This window comes from Felis catus, chromosome A1, assembly GCF_018350175.1.
Source record: "Felis catus isolate Fca126 chromosome A1, F.catus_Fca126_mat1.0, whole genome shotgun sequence".
NCBI lineage: Eukaryota > Metazoa > Chordata > Mammalia > Carnivora > Felidae > Felis > Felis catus.
Window position 1 is genome coordinate 60,835,299 of NC_058368.1, and position 22,202 is coordinate 60,857,500.

The following is a 22,202-nucleotide window of genomic DNA, read 5'->3' on the forward strand; positions in this document are numbered from 1 at the left end:
TCACTGCTGGTAGAGATGCACAATGGAGCAGTCATTTTGGAAGATAGTCTCATAGCTTCTTAGAAAGCAAAACATAACCTTACTATGTGACCCAGCAATTGTGTTTTTACCCATAGGAGTTGAAAATTTATGGCCATATAAAACCTACACACATATTCATAAGTACTAAAATTTGGTAGTACTCAAAATGTTCTTTAGAAGGTGAATGGATAAATTGTGGTACATCTATGCATTAGAATATTATTCAGTGCTAAAAATAAAGGAGGTATTAAGCTATTAAAAGACATGGAGAAACTTTAAATGAGTATCATTAAGTGAAAGAATACAATCTTAAAGGCTATATACTGTATGACTCTAAGTGCATGACCTTCCGGGAAAATCAAAACTATAGAGAAAACAGAACAAACAAACAAAAAAATCAGTGTTACCAGGGTTTGGGTTGAGGAAGGGAGGGATGAATACATAAGACATTTTAGGACAGGCGGAGTTTTCTGTATAATACTGTAATGTTGGATATATGATATTACCCATTTGTCAAGACTCATAAATCTATACAAGACTTAAGTGTGAATCTTTCATATAAAGTATGCGTTTTAGTTAATAAGAATGTATCAATAATAGTTCATCATTATAGTAAGTGTACCACAGAAACACAACATATTAATAATAAGGGAATCTGTGAGCAGGGCAGGGATGAGAGGTGGCTTATGGCCACTCTGTCCTTTCTGATTATTTTGTAAAACTAAAATTGCTTTAAAAACAAAGTATATTAATTAAAAAATATGACGTTGCTCTGATAGGCCAGATCAGGATTTATTTGTTCCTTGCAGGGAGGAAATGTGACAAACTAGGAACCTTTATTACCATGACCTCATTTAAGCACTCATGATCCAGACCCAGTGACTAAATGCTGGTTAGTTTGTGTAATTCTCACAAAAGACTCATGAAGTGGGAACTAATATTACCTCCACGTCACCCGGGGTAGGATATCGAGGCACAGAAAGGTTAAGGAGTTTAATCAGTCCCCATTTAATGATGGTTGGTTTGGCCAGACCCTGGGTTTATTATGTTTGAGTCTGAGTTGGCTAAGCACTTACCCCTGAGCTTGCGTGCTGCTAGTCACACCGCGATGCATGCTGGATGGGGGCGGGCCTCACGAAGTACTGCCACCTGGCTACTTGCTGTAAGGGTGTCCGGCCGAGGCACCTGGCACCTGCCCTTAGCCCCAGCTGGCCTCAATTACCTGGCTGCCAGGAGACAAAGACCTCGTGTGCCTCCCGTGCCACGACCTCCACGTGCAGCCCTTGGGCGGGGGCAGGGCATGGCGCAAGGCATATCGGGAGCCCCTCCCCAGAGCCCAGGAGTCTATTAATTGGCGGCGTGAGGGAAGGAGGGAAACGCTCCCCTCGAGGTGCGGCCGGCTGAGCAGGTGAAGGTCCGGCAGCCACAGCCCTGACTATGGTTCAGAGAAGGCGGTAGCGTTGAACCTGTCCTCTCCAAGACCCAGCGCAGAGGCCTAAGGGTAGGTGCTAACGACCCCCTCCAGACCTAGGCAGGGTGGGGAACGCGGGCCGGGCTCTGGTGCGGAAAGCGTGGGAGGCCGTGTGGGGATGTATGGGTCTGGGCTCCCGCCGCAAAGAGTGGACTTTTACGACCTCTGAAAGCCGCCTCTGTGGTGTACGTGCTTTAGGTTCCTTTCCCGCTAGTGAATTGCCCTGTAGGCCAGGTTTGTGCTGAAGTTACTCCCAGCTTCGGGTCTTTGCACACAATGTGTGCCCGGCTCCCGCATACGTCTGTAGCATTATTTGTGATAAGCGTGACGATATCTGGGATTCATAGAGTTTTTGCCCTGTCTGAGCTATAAACTTTGGCTTCCCAGTAGGAGTACTGCTGTTGCCCACCTTGATCTCTAGATTGATAGGATTCAGGAGTGCAGCTCCTTTCCCAGATTCTTCTAACTTGGGAAGATGAGAAGTTTGTAATGCGAGTTCCAGGGACAGGAACTTGGCAGAAAATAGATGTATTAGTTGCGCTTTGGTTAAGAAATGTTTTATAGGGGCGCCTGGGTGGCTCAGTCGGTTAACCGTCCGACTTCGGCTCAGGTCATAATCTCCCAGTTGGTGAGTTCAATGTACTGACAGCTCAGAGCCTGAAGCCTGCTTCAGATTATGTGTCTCCCTCTCTCTTTGTCCCTCTGCCGCTCATACTGTCTCTGTGTCTCTCTCTCTCAAAAATACTAAAAAAAAAATCTTTAAAAATGTTTTATAGAATAGGTAGAAATTCTTGACTTTTTTTTTTTTTTAACACTAACAGGACTTTAGGAGAGAAGTTGGTACATTGTGCCAACCGAGTGTTACATTTTAGGGCATTTTGCCTAGGATCTTGGATTCTTCTAATGTGCAAACTAGTGAATGGTATTGGAGGATTAGTTCTAAAATCTTGATTCTAGCAACTCTGTAAACAAGTGATTCACAATACTTAAGATACCAGATGACAGCTGGCTCTTCCTCTTTAAAATGAATTGCAACCCTGGGGCACTGGGTGGCTGAGTCGGTTGAGCCTTCCACTTGGGCTCAGGTCATGGTCTCACCAGCTCTGTTGGTGAATTTGAGTCCTGTGTCAGGCTCGCTGCTGTCAGCCTGTCGGCACAGAACCCACTTAGGCTCCTCTGTACCCCCTCTCTCTCTGCTCCTGCCCTGCTTTCACGCTCTCAAAAATAAATATAAAAAAACAAACAACCCTTCCCCCTTTCAGGTACTGCATTTTGGGGTGCTCGAGGAGTTGGGTTCTCCATGGAATAAAGTCTTTCATATGCAAAATGCCAACCAGTAAAACTGATTCCTTTCAGGTGACAGTAATCAGTGAGCCACTTAGGTCAAGTGGATGCATCTTGGTGGCCCCAGTCTTGTATCGTTACTAACTTATGCCCTTATTAATCTTCAAAAGGCTAACAAATTTTGAAAGACCACTTTTCGTTTGTATTAAGAAAGATTAATATCGGTCTTACCCTTTTCCTGTTTGAACAATTCAGATAAACTCCTAATGGTGAAATTCAGAATTCTCCCTTGTTCTAGATTTGGAGTGAAGGGAAATCCTTCAAGACTTAAGAATTCAAAGCTTTTTCAAATGCTAATTGGAAACTGTCTTGAAGTCTTCAGGTTCACTTTCTAAGTGAAGGAAGTTCCTAGATTTTATCTGATGAGAAAACATAGCACCTGTCTTAGCAGCTAAAATACCAATTCTAGGCTGCAGGTGTTTGTGAATAGGTTCCTAGGTGCTGCAAAGGAATATGTATTTCAAAATCAAGTTGACTCTTGGAGTAGCAGTGCTGGCAAGTAGATGTGAACTCAGGGAAAAGACCACTCTCCTCTGCACAGCAGGTACAGTGGGGGCTCACTGTGCTTTTTCCCTTGTTTTGCTTACTATGGTTGGATTCCTTACCTGTTGGCATCTGTTAATCCCTCTTCCGTATTTGGTGGCCTTCACAGTCCTGTTGACACAGTAATGGAAGCCAAAGTTTCTAGGACTGTCAAAGTGCCACAAAGTGTTTAAAACCACAGACTTATTGTCTCTGTGAAGAGCTAGCAGTCCATAATCAAAGAATCAGCAGGCCTCTACTACCTCTGAAGGCTGTAGGGGAGCCTTAGGTGTTTCCTCCTAGCTTCTGGTTGGTATTGGCAATTCCTAGCATTCCTTCATTTGTATATGTGTCCTTATTTCAGACTCTTGTCATGTGGCTTTCCTCTCTGTGGGTCTGCCTTCTGTAAGGATACCAGCCCTATTGGTTTGGGCCGTCATAATCTTGCCTTAAAATGATCATATCTGTGAGGACCCTAATTTCGAATTAACACCAAGCACCTGGCTTAGGATTCCACCTATTCTGGCACTGCTACAATTCAACTCAGAACTCCCTCACTACTGTGCATGCTGGAAGAAGCCTTGCACTGTTCTCTAATTGTAACTGTTCTTTAAAGGGGTTACGAGGATAGGGACCTGACCTGTGTTTTAACAAAACAAAACAAAAACAAAACACTATGTACCAACCTTCTGCCAGTACTTCAGACACTAGCTTTGTAATGTAGATAACTACAATAAGATAAAAGATATGTTATCCCTTTATATTGTCACCTAATTCCTTGAACTCCCTGGAAAAGTGATACTAGGCACATTCATAGTACATCATGTGTGTTCTCCTCAATCTTAGAGCCAATACTTTACTAACACAATTTTTTAAATGTTTCAAGAAACAAATTTATATATTCTACCTGTCTGTAGCCTGGTCTTCAGAGGCCATCTCTTTTCAGCATGAACTATCTAACGTGATAAATTTTGGACTAGTAAAAACAGTAACCACTAAATGTCTTGGGATAGTAGTATGGGAAGGTTTTTTTTGCCACCCCCCCCCCCACCATTTCTGTCACGACATTGTTTTAACAGCTATCCACACACCTTTTAAATCTTGATGAGGTTTTGATTGACTAAAATGTGGCCCTTTTCATTTATATTGACAATTCTATAAGGTTTTAAAATCTCTTCTGGGAAATATGTAAGGTTTTTATATCCTAAATGTCCTAGGATTTATCTTTTAATAGAGTTCAGTCCTCTGGTATGTGTCCCACTTGTCTTCTGATAGTCCTTAGTTGGTGAAATACTGTTTGGAGTTTGACCTCATCTACTGATACAGGATTATTAACTAAAGTCTGTAACTTCTGACTTTCTCTGCTTTCACCTCAATGTCCTTATGTTCCAGGATTCTATTGAAGATCCCATGTTAAGTGGTCTCTTTAGGCTCCTAGAGGAGCTAGGAGCTGTGACCGTTACTGTTTGGTTCTACATCTGTTGATTCCTGATCACTGTCGAAGCCACTCTGCACGTAGTATCTCCTATTGTCCTCACAATAACTGAAGTGGAATTAGGTACACTGCCTGACTGTTCTGCTGCAAAACCTCGAAGATCCCAGTATCAGTAGATGATGGAGCCAAGGATGGAAGCCAGGTCCCTGGACTCCAAAATCCATGTTTGTATTTGTAGTAACTAGCTCTGTGCCTGCTGCACTAGCCCAGTTCCCAGGTTAATTCAAGGTTTCTAAACCTCAGCATTATTGGCACTTTCTTTGTTATGGGAGGGCTGTTTGTAGGATGTGCAATGTCCTCCCTAACTTCTACCTACCCCCCCCATTAGTATCGCTCCCACCTTTCTCAGCCTTCACCAGCCAATAATTGTGACAACCACAAATGTCTCCATACATGGCCATTTATTTCATGGAGATAAAACTGACCACTGAGAACCAAGGGGTTAACATTTCTAAGATGTGTTTAAGTAGATGACAATACGTAACAAATATTGAAGGGATTGTGTTGAGGCAATTAAATAACTTCTAAACTACAAGGACCTAGGAAAAAACATGCATTAGCTCCCAGTTAAAGTTTTGTGGCAAAACATGGGCTAGGACTTATTTAGTCTAAGCCTGAGAATGAATATAGTTGAATAGTTAGGCAGAGTTCTGTTAACTGTAGGTTAACCTTACATTGGGGTCTAATTTATAATGCATATTGATCTGCTTTTAGGAATGTTAATCTCTCTATTTGAAGTGATTATAGAAACTTCTTAAATTTTGCCTTTAGGTAGTATTCACAGGGTGATAATTGCTGACTATGGATCATGGTTGATGCTGATTATCCCCTTGTAACCTTTGACTAAATGTAATTGATGTGTCTGCTTTGACTTGATTTTTCAAAGGAATAATTGTGTGTTCCTAGCAAAGATGAATCTTAGTATTGCAAAGGCTACGTTGGTGTTTAATATATTAAGCTCCTTATTAAATTTTTTGGTTGAATTCAAACATGTGGGAAGGATGGGTCTTTGCTTCTGAGAAACTATCTTCAAGCAAATAAAACCATGAGACTGTATTAAATGTTAAGCCTAGTTTTTACATGGCGCCTAACTGCATGTGTAGGGTGCTATATAGCTTAAAATCCTGAGCCTTGTTAGGCCTTTGAAAGGTTCGTATCTGACAGTCATATTTGTTCCTATGCTTCACTTTTTATTTTGAGAGACAGCACGAGTGGGGGAGGGCTTAAACCTAAACATTAAGGTTTAATGAGGTTATAAGATGGTGCCTGATTCCGTAGAACTGTTCTTAGAGGAAGAGACACTAGAGAGCTGTCCCAACACACAGACCAAAGACAGGCCCTGGGAAGGCTGCACATTTCAAGCCATGAAGAGCATTTTCACCAGAAATAAAACTGGCCAGAACCTTGATCTCCTACTTCTAGCCTTAGAGTTTTTGTTACAGCTGCCTGGGCAGACTAATACTAGGACTAGTTCAATACGAGTTGAACTCGTCACCATTTCCTCAGAATAAGATGAACTATTTCACAGAAGCTCATTAAGATTAAATGAGGGAGCAGAGCCATAATGACATTGTTGGTACTCCAGTGTTCACTGTCAATAAAATACTTGAAGACCTATTGAACAGATGTTCTTTAAATTCTAGTTACAATCTGTAGTATTTAAGGATGTTAGTGTTAGCTTAAAAACAATTTCTATACCCCTTGTAGCTGAAGGTGGTATCATTACAGCTGGGCTGCTTTTGAGGTACTATCAAATACCTGCTTCTAGTGCTTTTCTGCAGGGACTAAATGCTGTACCAGTGATAAAACCCACTTGACCTTGATTTATCCAGTTAATTTCTCAATTCTTGAAACCCCTCACAGGCTATCTGGAAGGCTGGCAAGAATTGCTTTGTTTAGTACTTCCCTACAAAGTATCCTCAGTTAAATATTTTGAAAATTGTAAACAATCTTGATCATTTTATACTAAATAGTAATGGGTAAGTGGTAAATCACCCATGTTTTTGGTATTGGGAATATATATGTAGAATAAATGGCTTTGTATGTTAGTACTTTCATAGTGAGGATGTTAAAATTGCTAGTTATGTAACAATTACACTGTAAGTGAACAGTGTAGAGGTTCACTGCACTCCTTATATTACAACACTGAGGATTTCCAAGTGATCGACTTAAAATTTATGACTACGACTTAAAATTTGACTAGTACATTCAATGGAGTTTTAATATCCTTCAGGAACTTAGGCTTTCATTTTACATTCTATTTTTTCTAGAAAGGTAGGAAGGTTATACATAGCAGTTTAATAATCATTTGATTGTGCTGGTTCATGTTTTCCTTTTAAGACCATCTTAAGGGCAATAGTAACTTTTCTCTGCCAAAATATCCTAAAAATAAAAGGAGTAGACTCAAAAGGGAGTGTAAAAACCTAGGACCACTGCAGTTTTAGAGGCTCACTAAAAGGGCAGTTTGTGTGTTTAAAAAAACGAGCAAATTCATCATTAAACTCTACTTCATTGACCTACTAAAAACTAAGGTCAACTTTATTTCTCCTATTTTAGTTTTGCCAAATATCAATTTTAAAGTGGAGAATCACATGATAGGAAAAGTTAAGCTTGTTTTCTCATCTGGCTAAAATCTTCATTTCTGGGCCTGTCCTGTCATTGCAGTAGGTCTTATTTTCAGCAGAAAAAAAAGCATTACCTTACACTATCTTTTTTTAAAAATTTTTAATTCACTTTCAATAAAAACCATTGGCTAAGCGTCTGGCTTTGGCTCGGGTCATGAGCTCGAAATTCGTGGATTCCAGCCACGCATCAGGCTATGTGCTGTAGCTCAGAGCCTGGAGCCTGCTTCAGATTCTGTGGTCTGCCCCCGCCCGCTCCCTCCCTCCAAGCTCGTGTGCATGCATGCGCTCTCAAAAATAAAATTGTTTTAAAAAATACTTCTGCATAATAGGAACCTTAAAATATTTCTGAAATTATACATAAGATCTATATAGCCAATAAATAACTTGGAGTCTGGTAGACCAGGAGGCCAGATTGCAGTACCAACTCCTAAGATTTGGACCTTATGTTTGACCTGTTTTATTCCCTCTAGTAGAGGATACCTCCCTCCTAGATGAAGGTAAACTATGTAAGGCAATTCATGGGGTGCCTTGCTTGTAACTGACTACCATAGATATGCTCCACTTTGGCCCCATACCCCATGTCCACATTCACTCTGACCTTTCACCTGCTCTTCTCTCTTACCTACACCACTCAGGCCAGGAAAGCCCCCTTCTTGCTCTAACAGTACACACCTGCTCAGAGCCTTTACTCTCTGATCTTTTCCCAGTTACCTGCATAACTGTCTTCCTCATTCCCAGGTTAAAAGGAGATACTACCTTACCAGAAGCCTTTGCTGACCTCTAAAATATCTTCTGTCTGCAGCTTTATTCTCAACACTGATATGGCACACTGATGTACTGTTCATACCTTCCCACAAAGTATGAGCCCATGGGTCAGGGGCATTTGTTCACTGCTATGCCTTGGCACATAGAACATCATTTGACATATAGATAGGTTTTTAATGAATTTATATTTCTACTAAATCTTTGGGAAAGAAAAACCCACATTTGAGGATAGATTCACAAGACTACCTTATCAAGACAATTAGACAAAGGGAAGAAACTATATTCACCTTCTAGGTAAGTATATAATCATCTTCTGGATACTTACAAGATTTATCTACTTATGAAATGATTTGCTTTGTTACTTTCTAAACAATAAAACTAAAGTACAGTGAGCTCTTTACTGGCTATGTCCTATAGTCTCTATTCATATTCTATATTTAACAGAAATCACTAAAAATTAACCTGTTTTACTTAGTGCGTAAACCATTACTTTGTATAAAGTGGCAGGAGAAAACAAAAAGGCAAGTGGATGGAAGTCAGGATACCATGTTCCTTTCACACGACATTAAGGGATTTGGACTTGATTCAGCAGGTGTTGGGGAGGCCACAGAAAGATCTTAAACATGGGATTATATTTCAAAAAGGTCATCCTGGCAGCTTTATGAGCAGCCTGTTAAAAGCCAGTTATGTCTGTTGTGGTATTGTAGTTTGTAGAACATCAGGGCTAGCTTTATTACAGCATAACTTCTTGACTATAATGTGAAGCTTATTCTTTAAAAACTGACAATTTTAGAATGAAAAGTAGCCTGAGAAACTAAATTTTACACTACAGAACCCGAATTTGTGCGAGAATCCTCTGTATGGTTAAGTGACATGTTCCATATTTGAAGCTAATGCCCAGAGAGGCTGGAGTGACCTGGTCGAGAGAATGCTGCTGGGTTGTGGCAACTGGCTGTCCTGATTCTATGGCAATGGACTACGTGATTGTTTTTAAGCTATAAAAGTTAATGGTCTAAGTATAAAGTTAGCCCTTTTCCCCCCTCTTGAAATGTAGCACTTTGTAAAGTTATCCAGGTGGCATTTTACTAGAAATAGTATCTAATATATAATTGTTCTGGAACTTTGCTTTCCTCTATTCTTGCCTAGCCAAAATCAAATGATAGATCACATTTAGAGCTTTAAAATAAGCAACATCACATTGGAAAAATGATGCTCTAGGATTAGAGTCTGGAATCTAGTCCTGGCTGTGACCCTGGGCAAGTAAATTAGAATTTGAGTCTCCATTCTGAATTTTAAAGAGTGGAGTTTGAATTTTGATGTTCTTCTCAGAACTCAATACAGCTTTTGTTATAGCTTAAAAAAAACTAGGACATTCAACTGAAATTTTTATTGGAGATCCATAACCTAACTATATAAGCTAAAGAATTACCATACTGAGGTGTACAGAAACTCTGGCTGCAAATATGAGACAGCTAGTAAATTATGTACTATGTTTATTTTTTTTCCTTGTCTTTTAAAATACCCCCACACAGGGAAGATGAGGAGCTCTCTGAAGCAGTTTACTGCTTGGAACACCTTCCATACCAGATGGTGTTGGACATGAGCAGAAATTTTCCCAACTAACACAACAGACTTAGTGAAAGAAACTTGTTTGTTGCAGTTAGAAAATATTACAGTAGTAGGAAACCTGTTTACATCCCTTACCTGATTTCATAATGGAATTTCAGAGCTGTTAGGTAAGATCTTACTGAATACCAGAGTTTGTCTTCTGGGAAAATGCTTATTTTGATGATGTTGGTGAAAATTTCAAGGTAGGCATAGATCTGGATTAATCATCAAATATACAGTGCTTGAATTTTCTCAAATGACTTTGACCTTTTTTTTCAAATAAGGCTACAAATACAGTCCATGAGTTAAAATTGGTAAACGTGTTCCTTAAATCTAGATCTTTTCTCTCACTAGTGTATGTGTGTGCATGCTTACTGAATAAACCTGTTAGTTGTCCTCCGTTTCCCTCAGTCTGGATTTTGAGGATTTAAGCTCCTTTATCATTTGTTCCTTAGGATCTTTCTTGGAAGTTGGTTATTAAAGCTAAAGTGCTTTAACAAGTTTTTAACCAAGCTAATGATTATTTTGGAACTACTGTACTGTCAAGACCTAGCTGGTAAATAGACAATTATACAACCTAGCAAACTACATAATTACAGTACAATCTTGTAAGAATGAACAATTTCAAACCAAATGGTTAACAAGAGACTGTATTTGATCTTTTTTTATTTAAATGTTTTATTTTTGAGAAAGAGCGCATGTGAGCGGGGGGAATGGCAGAGAGGACACACAGAATCCGAAACGGCTCCAGGCTCTGAGCTGTCAGCACAGAGCCTGACACTGGGCTCAAACTCACTAGCTGTGAGATCATGACCTGAGCTGAAGTTATATGCTCAACTGAGCCACCCAGGTGCCCCTATTTGATCTATTTTTAAATGGGACTTTAATGAGAAGTAGGACAATGTAAATGGTACATCAGTATGCTAATATTTCATCCTAATATTCAGGATCTTGTAACTGCTACTGTCTGATCTCCAAGTGGAGGATTCACATGTACAATATAATGAAGCAGGAAAGAACTTGCTATAGTTAGAAGAACTTGTATGCAACTTGTGTACTATGGTAATGCAGGTCTCAGGTGAAAGATTATTCATGATATAAGGAGATTTTTTCAGAAATAAGCTGAAATTTGGCAAAGAGTGCACACAGTTGCTCGGCCAGCTACCAATTTGCAACCTTTATTTTGCACATAATTGAATAACATGATTTGGAAAAACACACCTTTCAGGAGAAGACCAAACTGCTCAGATTCATGCTCCCAAAAGAAGCAACAGTCTCCTAGACATAATTTCATGGAGAATATTCTAATAAAATCAGTTTTACTAATGGTCCTATTAATTGCAAACATTGACAAATTCTTAAAACTGACATCCTGCTGCCTTGAAAGCCTTGGACAACTATCTGGTGTTTGCTAGAATGGTCCATCACTTGGTGTCCTCCTCCATCTGATGGTTTCTGGGGGAATCTTCCACTCATGCATAGGATATCTAGGTGGCCATGGGCCTTGCCACCATCCCAGCTGAATAGACTGGACCTGTGTACCTGATCAAATGAAACAGACCTAATACAAGAATAAGCTTGACCGATCCAATTACATATGTAGGTAAGTTAAGTGAGGGAATAGTAACTGAGAAAATAGAACTAGCCGGTTAACAGGAGCAGAATGGACTTTAGCAATGAGCAGAAATGTGATTGGAGAGCCTGTGTGGCCTGAGGAGGTAACATAGTAGCTAATCTCTAGAGCAGCTGCTAACTTTTCACCAGGCCCTGTGGTAGTGGGGTAGAGGTATATTTCCCCCCTTTAAATCTTGAAGTAATCTGAATTTCTACTCCTTGTGGCCATAAACCAAACTGCTACATGTATTAGTATGCTTTGATACTTGAAACCGTTAACTGTATTAAATTACAGATAAGCCATTCCAAATCAAAATTATGTTGTCCTCTCCACAGATGAGAACTATTGAAACTTCAAGGTAGGGAACTCTCACTTGGAAGGTGGGAGGTAGGGATTAAATCTCAGAAGTGGTTCTAGCTTGGTTGCACATCATAATCACTTGGTTAGCTTTTAAAAATCCTTACCTGGTCTCAAACCCAGAGCTTTTACTTGCTAATACTGTATATCTGGTTCCCCTTCTCTCCCTCCTCCCCGCCAAGGCTTTAAGATAAGGTAAAGGCTGAAAACCACTAAAATGTTACAGTGCATTAGTTTGGATGTAAGTGACAATGGAATGCTTTACTTCAGACAGATGGTAATCAGGATTATAGTAAGATTATTATATATAAAAATACTGAATCACTAGGATATATACCAAAAAAAAAAAAATAGGATATTCTAGGTTCTAATTTAGTAAAAATGAGTTAATATGCAGGATTCTTTCTCCTGAAGTGAATCCTCATTTGATAATTCCTATAAAGTAAAAATACTTCAATGTGTCAGTTAGTGAATGGTCAAGGGTACTCTACTACACTCAGCCTTCAGTATTTTAGGTGAAAATGCCTAAGTATGATCTATTTAGAAGTGTTTGAAAGCATTACTGCTGTACCATCTTCTAGATAAATTTCACAAGTTTTATAGACTAGCAGTAAAACTTGATCATGACAATCATGAACTTCAAACCTCAAGCACTTTAGAAGTGAACAATACTTGAGTATTTAATTTCTGATATCCTGAATTAGTGTTTCCTTTAAATTCTGTATGTTGATGGGAAGTGGTTGAGTGAGAGGCAGAAGGGAGCAGGTGACACATATGTCCATGTGTACCTACCTTTCATTTAATCAATAGCAAAAATATTAAAACTTCAAACTCCCTAGTATTTGAGTAGATCATGTTTACTTGCACTCATTAACATTGAAATTATTCCTAATTTTCTTATCCTAATCTGTTCAGCAGTATACTTAATTTATAACCTCTATCTCCCATAAATCTGTAAAACTGTCTTAAGCTGTGTATAAGGCCCTTGATGCATGTTTTCTTGTGTTATCTTTGAAAGTAGTCTACTGAATCTACACGAGTGATACATAGTAAAACATTAAGCCTGTGTGAAAGCCCTGACTTAAACAATTTTTATGTTAATTTAGGAAGAATATTTGGGGCACCTGGGTGGCTCAGTTAAGCATTCCAACTCTTGATATTTGACTTAGGTCATGTCCCGTGGTTGTGGGATCAAGTCCTATATCAGGCTCGGTGCTAGGTGTGGAGACTGCTTAAGATTCTCTCTCCTCTCCCCTGCTTGTGCACATGCTCTCGTTTGCTCTCAAAACAAAAACTTACAATATTGATCTTGAGGTAGTAGCTGCTAGACGTTGTTTTGGTCTCCTAGTTTCTTTTAAGATATAACCAGATCATTCTAGAAATCCTTAAGAGTGTTCTTGTAGATTTCTCCTTCAGGTTTTTGTCAATTCCTTATCTACATTTCGAATACTTCTCATCAAACTTCTTCCTATCTATTGACATAAAATGTAGGACCATCACTTTTGCAATAAGGGGAAAAATCTTGCTATTTGTATCTGGATGAGTGATTCTAAGATTTGTTCTACTTTCCACTGATTTCTTTAGGTTTTATGTACACAAAATACCATCTGCAGAGAACTTGTATTTTTCTACCTAATACTTTCTAAATGCTTTATTTACAGAACTATATAAAAACAGAAAAATAACAATCATGACTCCTGAAGCTAAGTTCTACTTCTGTTTGACATTTTTAAAATAAAACTTTATGGACCTATGTACACATCTTTAATGTACACATTTTTAACTATCTGCATAAATCTAGTATTTTACATCAAACTCAAACTATTTCTTAAATAATGCCAACCAGGTCTGAGACTATGTGATGGTTATAAAACTTAATCTTCCATGAAATCACTTGGGTCTCGTCCCCCCCTCCCCCCCCCCATAGTACTGGGTTTCTTGGTCCTGTAATTTAACAAACCCCCTAGAAACTGGAGAGGAGGCCCTTTAAGAAGCCCAAGTGGTAAAGGGAAATCAGTTTAGAGTTTTGTCCCTTTAAGATACATCTTGGCAAAAGATTTTATTACTTTTATTGTCAAATTGGTTTCCATACAATACCCAGTGCTCCTCCCAACAGGTGCTCTCCTCAATGCCCATCCCCCGCTTTCCCCTCCCTTCCATCCCCCATCAACCCTCAGGTTATTCTCAGTTTTTAAGAGTCTCTTAGATTTGCCTCCTTCCCTATCTAACTTGTTTTCCTTCTCCCCCATGGTCTTTTGATATGTTTTCACTCGTATGTGGATCCTGAGAAACTTCTGGTATCGGATTTTCTCTGTACGACTTATTTCACTTAGCATAACACCTCTTGTTGCTACAAAAGGCCATATTTCTTTTTTTAACCTAAATTTTTATTTTTTATATTTTCCAATATGTGAAATTGTCAAATAGGTTTCCATACAACACCCAGTGCTCATCCCAAAAGATGCACTCTTCAATACCCATCACCCACCCTCCCCTCCCTCCCACCCCCCATGAACCCTCAGTTTGTTCTCAGTTTGAGTCTCTTATGCTTTGGCTCTCTCCCACTTTTTTTTTTCTTCCCCTCCCCCGTGGGTTTGTTAAGTATCTTAGGATCCACATATGAGTGAAAACGTATGGTGTCTTTCTCTGTATGGCTTATTTCACTTAACACTCTCCAGTTCCATCCATGTTGCTACAAAAGGCCATATTTCATTCTTATTGCCACGTAGTACTCCATTGTGTATATAAACCACAATTTCTTTATCCATTCATCAGTTGATGGACATTTAGGCTCTTTCCATAATTTGGCTATTGTTGAGAGTGCTGCTATAAACATTGGGGTACAAGTGCTCCTATGCATCAGTACTCCTGTATCCCTTGGGTAAATTCCTAGCAGTGCTACTGCTGGGTCATAGGGTAGGTCTATTTTTAATTTTTGAGGAACCTCCACACTGTTTTCCAGAGTGGCTGCACCAATTTGTATTCCCACCAACAGTGCAAGAGGGTTCCTGTTTCTCCACATCCTCTCCAGCATCTATAGTCTCCTGATTTGTTCATTTTGGCCACTGACTGGCGTGAGGTGATATCTGAGTGTGGTTTTGATTTGTATTTCCCTGATGAGGAGCGATGTTGAGCATCTTTTCATGTGAAAAGGCCATATTTCATTCTTATTGCCAACTAGTATTCCATTGTATATATAAACCACAATTTCTTTATTCATCAGTTGATGGACATTTAGGTTCTTCCCATAATTTGGCTATTGAGACTGCTGCTATAAACCTTGGGGTACAAGTGCCCCTATGCATCAGTACTCCTGTATCCCTTGGGTAAATTCCTAGCCGTGCTATTGCTGGATTATAGGGTAGATGTATTAATTTTTTGAGAAACCTCCATACGGTTTTCCAGAGTGGCTGCACCAGTTTGCATGTGCCTGTTGGCCATCTGGATGTCTTCTTTAGAGACGTGTCTATTCATGTCCTCTGCCCATCTCTTCACTGGATTATTTGTTTTTTGGGTGTGGAGTTTGGGGTGTTCTTCAGATTTTGGATACTAACCCTTTGTCCAATGTCATTTGCAAATATCTTTTCCCATTCTGTTGGTTGCCTTGTAGTCTTGTTGATTGTTTCCTTTGCAGTGCAAAAGCTTTTTATCTCTATGAGGTCCCAATAGTTCATTTTTGCTTTTAATTCCCTTGCCTTTGGAGATGTGTCAAGTAAGAAACTGCTGCGGCTGAAGTCAGGTTTTTTTTTTTTTTTTTTTTTTTTTTTCCCCCCTGCTTTCTCCTCTAAGGTTTTGATGGTTTGCTGTCTCACATTCAGGTCCTTTATCCATTTTGAGTTTATTTTTGTGAAGGGTGTGATAAAGTGCTTTAGTTTCATTCTTTGTTGCTGTCCAGTTCTCCTGGCACCGTTTGTTAAAGACTCTTTTCCCTTGGATACTCTTTCCTGCTTTGTCAAAGATTAGTTGGCCATACGTTTGTGGTTCCAGTTCTGGGTTCTCTATTCTATTCCGTTGGTTTATATGTCTGGTTTTGTGCCAATGCCATGCTGTCTTGATTACAACTTTGTAGTAGAGGCTAAAGTCTGGGATTGTGATGCCTCCCACTTTGGTCTTCTTCAAAATTACTTTGGCTATGCATGGTCTTCTGTGGTTCTGTACAAATTTTAGGATTGCTTGTTCTAGCTCTAAGAATGCTGGTACAATTTTGATTGGGATTGCATTGAATGTGTAGATTGCTTTGAGTAGTACTGACATTTTAACAATATTCTTCCAATCCACGGGCATGGAATATTTTTCCATTTCTTTGTATCTTCAATTTCCTTCATAAGCTTTCTATAGTTTTCAGCATACAGATCTTTTACATCATTGGTTAGGTTCATTGCTAGGTATTTTATGCTTCTTGGTGCAATTGTGAATGGGATATGTTTCTTTGTTGCTTCATTATTAGTGCATAAGAATGCAACTGATTTCTGTACATTGATTTTTGTATCCTGCGAGTTTGCTGAATTCATGTATCAGTTCTAGCAGACTTTTGGTGGAGTCCATTGGGTTTTCCATGTATCATGTCCTCTGCAAACAGTGAAAGCTTGACTTCCATCTTTGCTAATTCTGATGGCTTTGATTTCCTTTTGTTGTCTGATTGCTGATGCTAGCACTTCCAACACTTAAACAACAGCGGTGAGAGTGGACATCCCTGTCGTGTTCCTGATCTCAGGGAAAGCTGTCAGTTTGTCCCCATTGAGGATATTAGCTGTGGGCTCTTCATAAATGGCTTTTATGATTAAGTATGTTCCTTCTATCCCAACTGTCTTGAGGGTTTTTATTAAAGGATGCTGAGTTTTGTCAGATACTTTTTCTGCATCAATTGACAGGATCCTATGGTTCTTATCTTTTCTTTTATTAATGTGATGTATCACATTGATTTTGTGAATATTGAACCAGCCCTGCACCCAAGGAATGAATCCCACTTGGTCATGGTAATTTTTTTTATATGCTGTTGAATTTGATTTGCTAGTGTCTTGTTGAGAATTTTTGTATCCATGCTCATCAGGGATATTGGCCTGTAGTTCTTTTTTTGTTGGGTCTCTGTCTGGTTTGGGAAGCAAAGTAATGCTGTCTTCATAGAATGAGTCTGGAAGTTTTCCTTCCCTTTCTACTTTTTGGAACAGCTTGAGAAGGATAGGTATGATCTCTGCTTTACATGTCTGGTAGAATTCCCCAGGGAAGCCATCTGGTCCTGGATTCTTATTGGGAGATTTTTGATAACTGATTCAATTTCTTCGCTGGTTGTGGGTCTGTTCAAGTTTTCTATTTCTTCCTGTTTGAGTTTTGGAAGTGTGTGGGTGCTTAGGAATTTGTCCATTTCTTCCAGGTTGTCCAGTTTATTGGCATACCTTTTATAGTAGTCTGATAATTGCTTGTATTTCTGAGGGATTGGTTGTAATAATTCCATTTTCATTCGTGATTTTATCTATTGGGGTCCTTTTCCTTGAACCCTGGCTAGAGGTTTATCAATTTTATTTTTTCAAAAAACCAACTCTTGGTTTCATTGATCTGCTCTACAGGTTTTTTAGATTCTATATTTCTCCTCTGATCTTTATTATTTCTTCTTGGTTTGGGGTGTGTTTGTTCTGCTTCTAGTTCCTTTGTGCGGTTACATTTTGTATCTGGGATTTTTGTTTGAGATGGGCCTGGATTGCAATGTATTTTCCTCTCAGGACTGCCTTCGCTGCATCCCAAAACATTTGGATTGTTTTTTTCATTTTCATCTGTTTCCATGTATTTTTTAAATGGCTCATACTCCCAGATCAGCAGGGAGGAGGGAGCCTATGGGAGCAGCAGGCCCCTGCACTAGCCTTTCCAGGAAGGATTCAAAGGACCCGCTATTGCCCCTCTTAAATACAGGCAACTCTAGCAACCAGAACCCTCCTTTATGGCCTCCAGGCTTCCCGGCTCCCTGTAGGTGCTTTTAGGTGTCCTAAGCTTCCCCTTCCTCCAATTGGGACTTACAGATATACAAAAACTGTTCTTTCAGGTTTTAAATCTACTCTCTGGAAACTGTTTCCCTGATTGCTTTATTCCATGGCATTAATCACCTGCATACAACTGGAATAAACTTGTCAAAGTACTTTTGGCCCTGCTAAGTGGTCAGTAAAAGTACCAAGTCAAGCAATGTTTAGCTTTTATGCTAGTTTGGGACATGGGGATAAAACTAAGTAGTTGACCCTTGAAAAATGGGGATATGGATACTAAACTCCACATGAAGTCAGAAATCCATGTATAACTTTTGACCCTCCCTCCCACCCCAACTTAACTAATAGCCTGTTGACTAGAAACCTTAATACATCTTAAAAATTTTTTTTTGAGGGAGAGAGCACGAGTGGGGGAGGGGCAGAATACGTCCCAAGCAGGCTCCTTGCTCTCCACGCAGAGCCTAATGTGGGGCTTGAATTCAAACTAGGAGATCATGGCCTGAGCTGAAATTGAGTTGGATGCTCAAATGACTGAGCCACCCAGGTGTTCCTTTTTATGGATATTTTTAACAGCTATGCTATATGTAATATATACTGTATTCTTCCAATAAAGTAAGCTAAAGAAAGGAACACATACAGTACTGTCATGTTTATCACATTCCATGTGTTACATGAATCTGCACAGTTCAAACCCATGTTCACAGGTCTTCTATAAACTTCAATATTGAGTCTGTTGGTCTGGATTGCAGTTATATCTAAATCTTAGAAGTTGGTATATAAGATACTTAGCATTATGTCAATAATGTAGCCTGTTGAGCTTTTCATTGTTGAGTCATTTTGAACTTGATGTAACAGAAAAACCAGTGCTAACGCATGCAGGATTTACTTGGTGTAAGTCCTGTGGTGGAGAGAATAATACTTTGAAATAGCTATAACTAAAAGATAATGTTATGCAGTTATTTGCATCTCTGAAAAACCTATGATTAGGTATAAAGCATAAATTTTTAATCTAAAATAATTCAAAAATATGGTTATCTAGTACTCTTTAGTACAGTGATAGAAACAATCCCTATCCACTACAACACTACAGTTAATAGAAAATTATTGATCATAAATCCCCTGTTGTGTATAGTTGTAAACTACAGCTGAGTTTGAGACAAAGTTTGTTCAAGGGACCACAATAAGTCCTTAATCTATTTCTCTTGAGAATCTCAAATTTGTCTACTAAAACCTCTTTAAATAGTCAAAATACCAAGACTTGGCCTTGAGCTGTATCATCTTTATACTCCTCCACTCCTGTCACAAGTTTTATGGTAACTATGGACTATTTGCAACTTACCAGACTGTAATTATTGTTTTATCCAATTGGCTCTGCAATGCTGTGGTCATTGTGTTGTCAGGTTCACCTGTAGGAGATAAATGACCTCTCATATGAACTGAATTACCTGCACTTCAATATAAACATGTATGTTTGCCCTTACAGTTCATACATTTGTCCAATTTATTTTAATTCCAACAGTTCCGTGTAGTGTTTCAGGTGTACAATACAGAGATTCAATAATCCTATACATTCCTCCATGCTCATAAGTGTACTTAGGTGAATGGGACTATTTCACCCATGCCCCTCACCAACCTCCCCTCTGATAGGCTTTATTTTAAACGTATACCCTCCATTAAGGTTGTCATTTTTTCAAGACTTTATTGAAGCATACTTCAGACTACGTGGTTCTGAAAGATCTAAAACATTCTAATAAAAATACCTTTTTCTCAAGCATACACAGCAGAATCCCCTGGTTAAATCAAACCTAACAAATATTACAAACTTATGAAGACTGAAATCCTACCAGGTATATTTTCCAACTACAAGGTATTAAATCTCAACACAAAGCTGGAAAATCTGCAGTGTAAATATTAAATATTTCATAAATATTAAACACATTACTGCACAAGCAGTGGGCCAAATAACTGAAATGGCAGGGTCGCCTGGGTGGCTCAGTTGGTTGAGCATCCGGCTTCGGCTCAGGTCATGATCTCACAGCTCATGAGTTGGAGCTCCACGTCAGGCTCTGTGCTGACAGCTTGGAGCTTTCTTCCGGTTCTGTGTCTCCCTCTCTCTCTGCTCCTAACCCACTCACATTCTGTCTCTGTCTCAAAAATAAACATTAAAAGAACTCAAATGGCAAATCAAAAGTTCTCAGAACAAAACACAATATTCCAAAACCTATGGGATAAAGCAAAAGCAGGTGTTAGAGAAATTTATGCTATAGATGCTTGTATGAAGAAAAACATCCCAAATAACACAAGAAACCAGAAAAAGAAGGAACTTAGCAGAAATTTCAACTGAGGAAGGAAATAACAAATCAGAGCTAGAAACCAGAATAAACAAGAACATAACATTGAAAATAAGGACTTCCTTCCCCCTCCCTGTCCCCACCCCCCCAAAAATGCAGTGCCTTCACTACATTAACTGGGAAAGACTCGGAGGAAAAAAACACGGATAACCGTAGAAATAAATTCTTAAAGGGCATAAGTTACTATGATTTAATCTTGAATCCAAAAAACAGGGGAATCTGAGACCACTAATGAAAAGTAGAATAAATAATCAAATATTTCCCAGCACAGAAAAGCCCAAGACCCCATAGTTTCTTGGGTGAATTCTACCAAATATTGATAAGTCTTTATCTTACAAATAGCACGTTTAAATTCCTTCCATGAGGCTAGTACTACTGTGATAAGAACACAGGATAAAAACAATGAAAAGGTCTAGTTTGTCCAATGTAATTATTGCTACTCCAGCTTTCTTTTGACCTTCATTTGCATAATTCCACACTCCTTCACAATCTGCAGTTGTCCTTAAGTCTAAAAGGAGTCTTATAGGTAGCATATAGATGGGTCTTGCGGCCCTATGTCTTCTGGAGTTTTTAGTCCATTTACAGTCAAAGTAATCATTGGTATGGATTTATTGCCATTTTATTACTGGTTTCTGGAGATCTTCTCTGGTCCTGTGTCACTTCTGTTCTTTTCTGCACTCAGTCCCCGTTAATACTTTTTTGCAGGGCTGATTTAGTGGTCACAAACTTTAGTTTTGGTCTGGGCACTCTATCTCTCCTATTATGAATGATAGTCTTGCTGGATAGAGTATTCTTCCCTGCAGACTTTCCATTCGGGACTTGGAATGTATCATGCCCCTCCCTTCAGGCTTGCCATGTTAAGAAATCTCTAGATAACGTTAGGGGTTTTCCCTTGGAAATTACTGTAGTTTGTCTTCTAAGTTTTTTATCACTATTTTGCAAATTATGGTATGTTTTGGTGTTGGCCTGCTTTTGTTGATTTTGATGGAAGTTTTCTGTACTTCCTGGATCTGGTTGTCTGTTTCCTTCCCCAAAATAGGGAAGCTTATTGCTCTTCAAATAAATTTTCTGCACCCTTTTTTCTTCTGGGACTTCTCTAATACTAATGTTAATATGTTTAGTGGATTCACTGAGTTCCCTAAGTCTGTTCTCATGTTCCATAATTCTCTTGTCTGCTTCATTATATTCCATTATTTTGTCTTTTGTGTCACTGATTCCTCTGCTGCTTCTAGTCTGCTCTTGATTGCCTCAAGCCTGTTTCCAATCTTGTGTATTGCACTCTTCTGACTCTTTAATTTTTTCACATTTGTGATAAGGGTCTCCTGATGTCTACTATTTTCTCAAGCCCGGTGAGTATCCTTATTATTGCTTTAAATTCTCCATCGGGTGAATTACTTATTCTGTTTTGCTTAGATCTCTGGCTCTGGCCTTACCTAGCCACATGGGATAAATTCCTCTATGCTGGTGTTTTGTCTGCCTTCTTCCCTGTTAGAAAAAAGTTAGATCTCCTCTTGAAAGTAATGACCTTATGAAGTTATGTAGTATCCAGAGCCTTGTGCTTATGGTAGTGTCTCCAGTGTGTCGGTGTGGGCTCTGCTGTTGTGTTGTGGCTGTTCTGGGCTTTCCTGCCGTGACAGTGTTTAGTCCCTGGCCTGGAAATTGAGTTTTAACTAGGTGTGCTCTGGTTGGCTTGTGAAATGAGACCTGACCCCACTTCTAGTACAGCTGAGGCTCAGCAGAACTCTGGTCAGGAGATGCGATATGGGCAGGGGCTTGTGTTGGTCTTTGAAGCGGAGAGCCTGCCATACTGGGACTGAGGCAAGCTTGATTGAGAAGGGTAGTTCCCTGTAAACATGGGTAACATAATGTGGCTTGGTATAAGCAAGTTAGGCAGCCAGTGTACACGGTTGTCCCCTTAGATGGCTTTGTATTTATGCTGAGAGGTGGGAGAGGGAAATGGTGCAGTCAGCAACTTTGTTCCTGGAGGGGTGTCACCTTCTCTCCCTAAATGCTGCCTCTCAGGAAAGTGCTCTTAGAATGGAGAATAATCTCCCCCT

At 39.3% G+C, this 22,202-nt stretch overlaps 2 long non-coding RNA genes across 9 annotated transcripts in view; one reads left to right on the plus strand and one right to left on the minus strand.

Moving 5' to 3' along the window:
• LOC101093984 overlaps positions 1-22,202 on the minus strand; it is a 364,880-nt gene that overhangs the window by 339,271 nt on the left and 3,407 nt on the right. For all 4 annotated transcript variants that reach the window (XR_006596075.1, XR_006596077.1, XR_002741700.2 and 1 more), the window contains exon 2: positions 19,134-19,200. This is a non-coding gene — a long non-coding RNA (uncharacterized LOC101093984). The remainder of the gene's footprint in view (positions 1-19,133; positions 19,201-22,202) is intronic.
• LOC123384639 overlaps positions 1,203-22,202 on the plus strand; it is a 491,342-nt gene continuing 470,342 nt past the window's right edge. Inside the window, exon 1 of one of the 5 annotated variants that reach the window (XR_006596050.1) lies at positions 1,203-1,522. This is a non-coding gene — a long non-coding RNA (uncharacterized LOC123384639). The remainder of the gene's footprint in view (positions 1,523-22,202) is intronic. The other 4 variants (XR_006596057.1, XR_006596068.1, XR_006596053.1 and 1 more) reach the window with 4 other exon arrangements.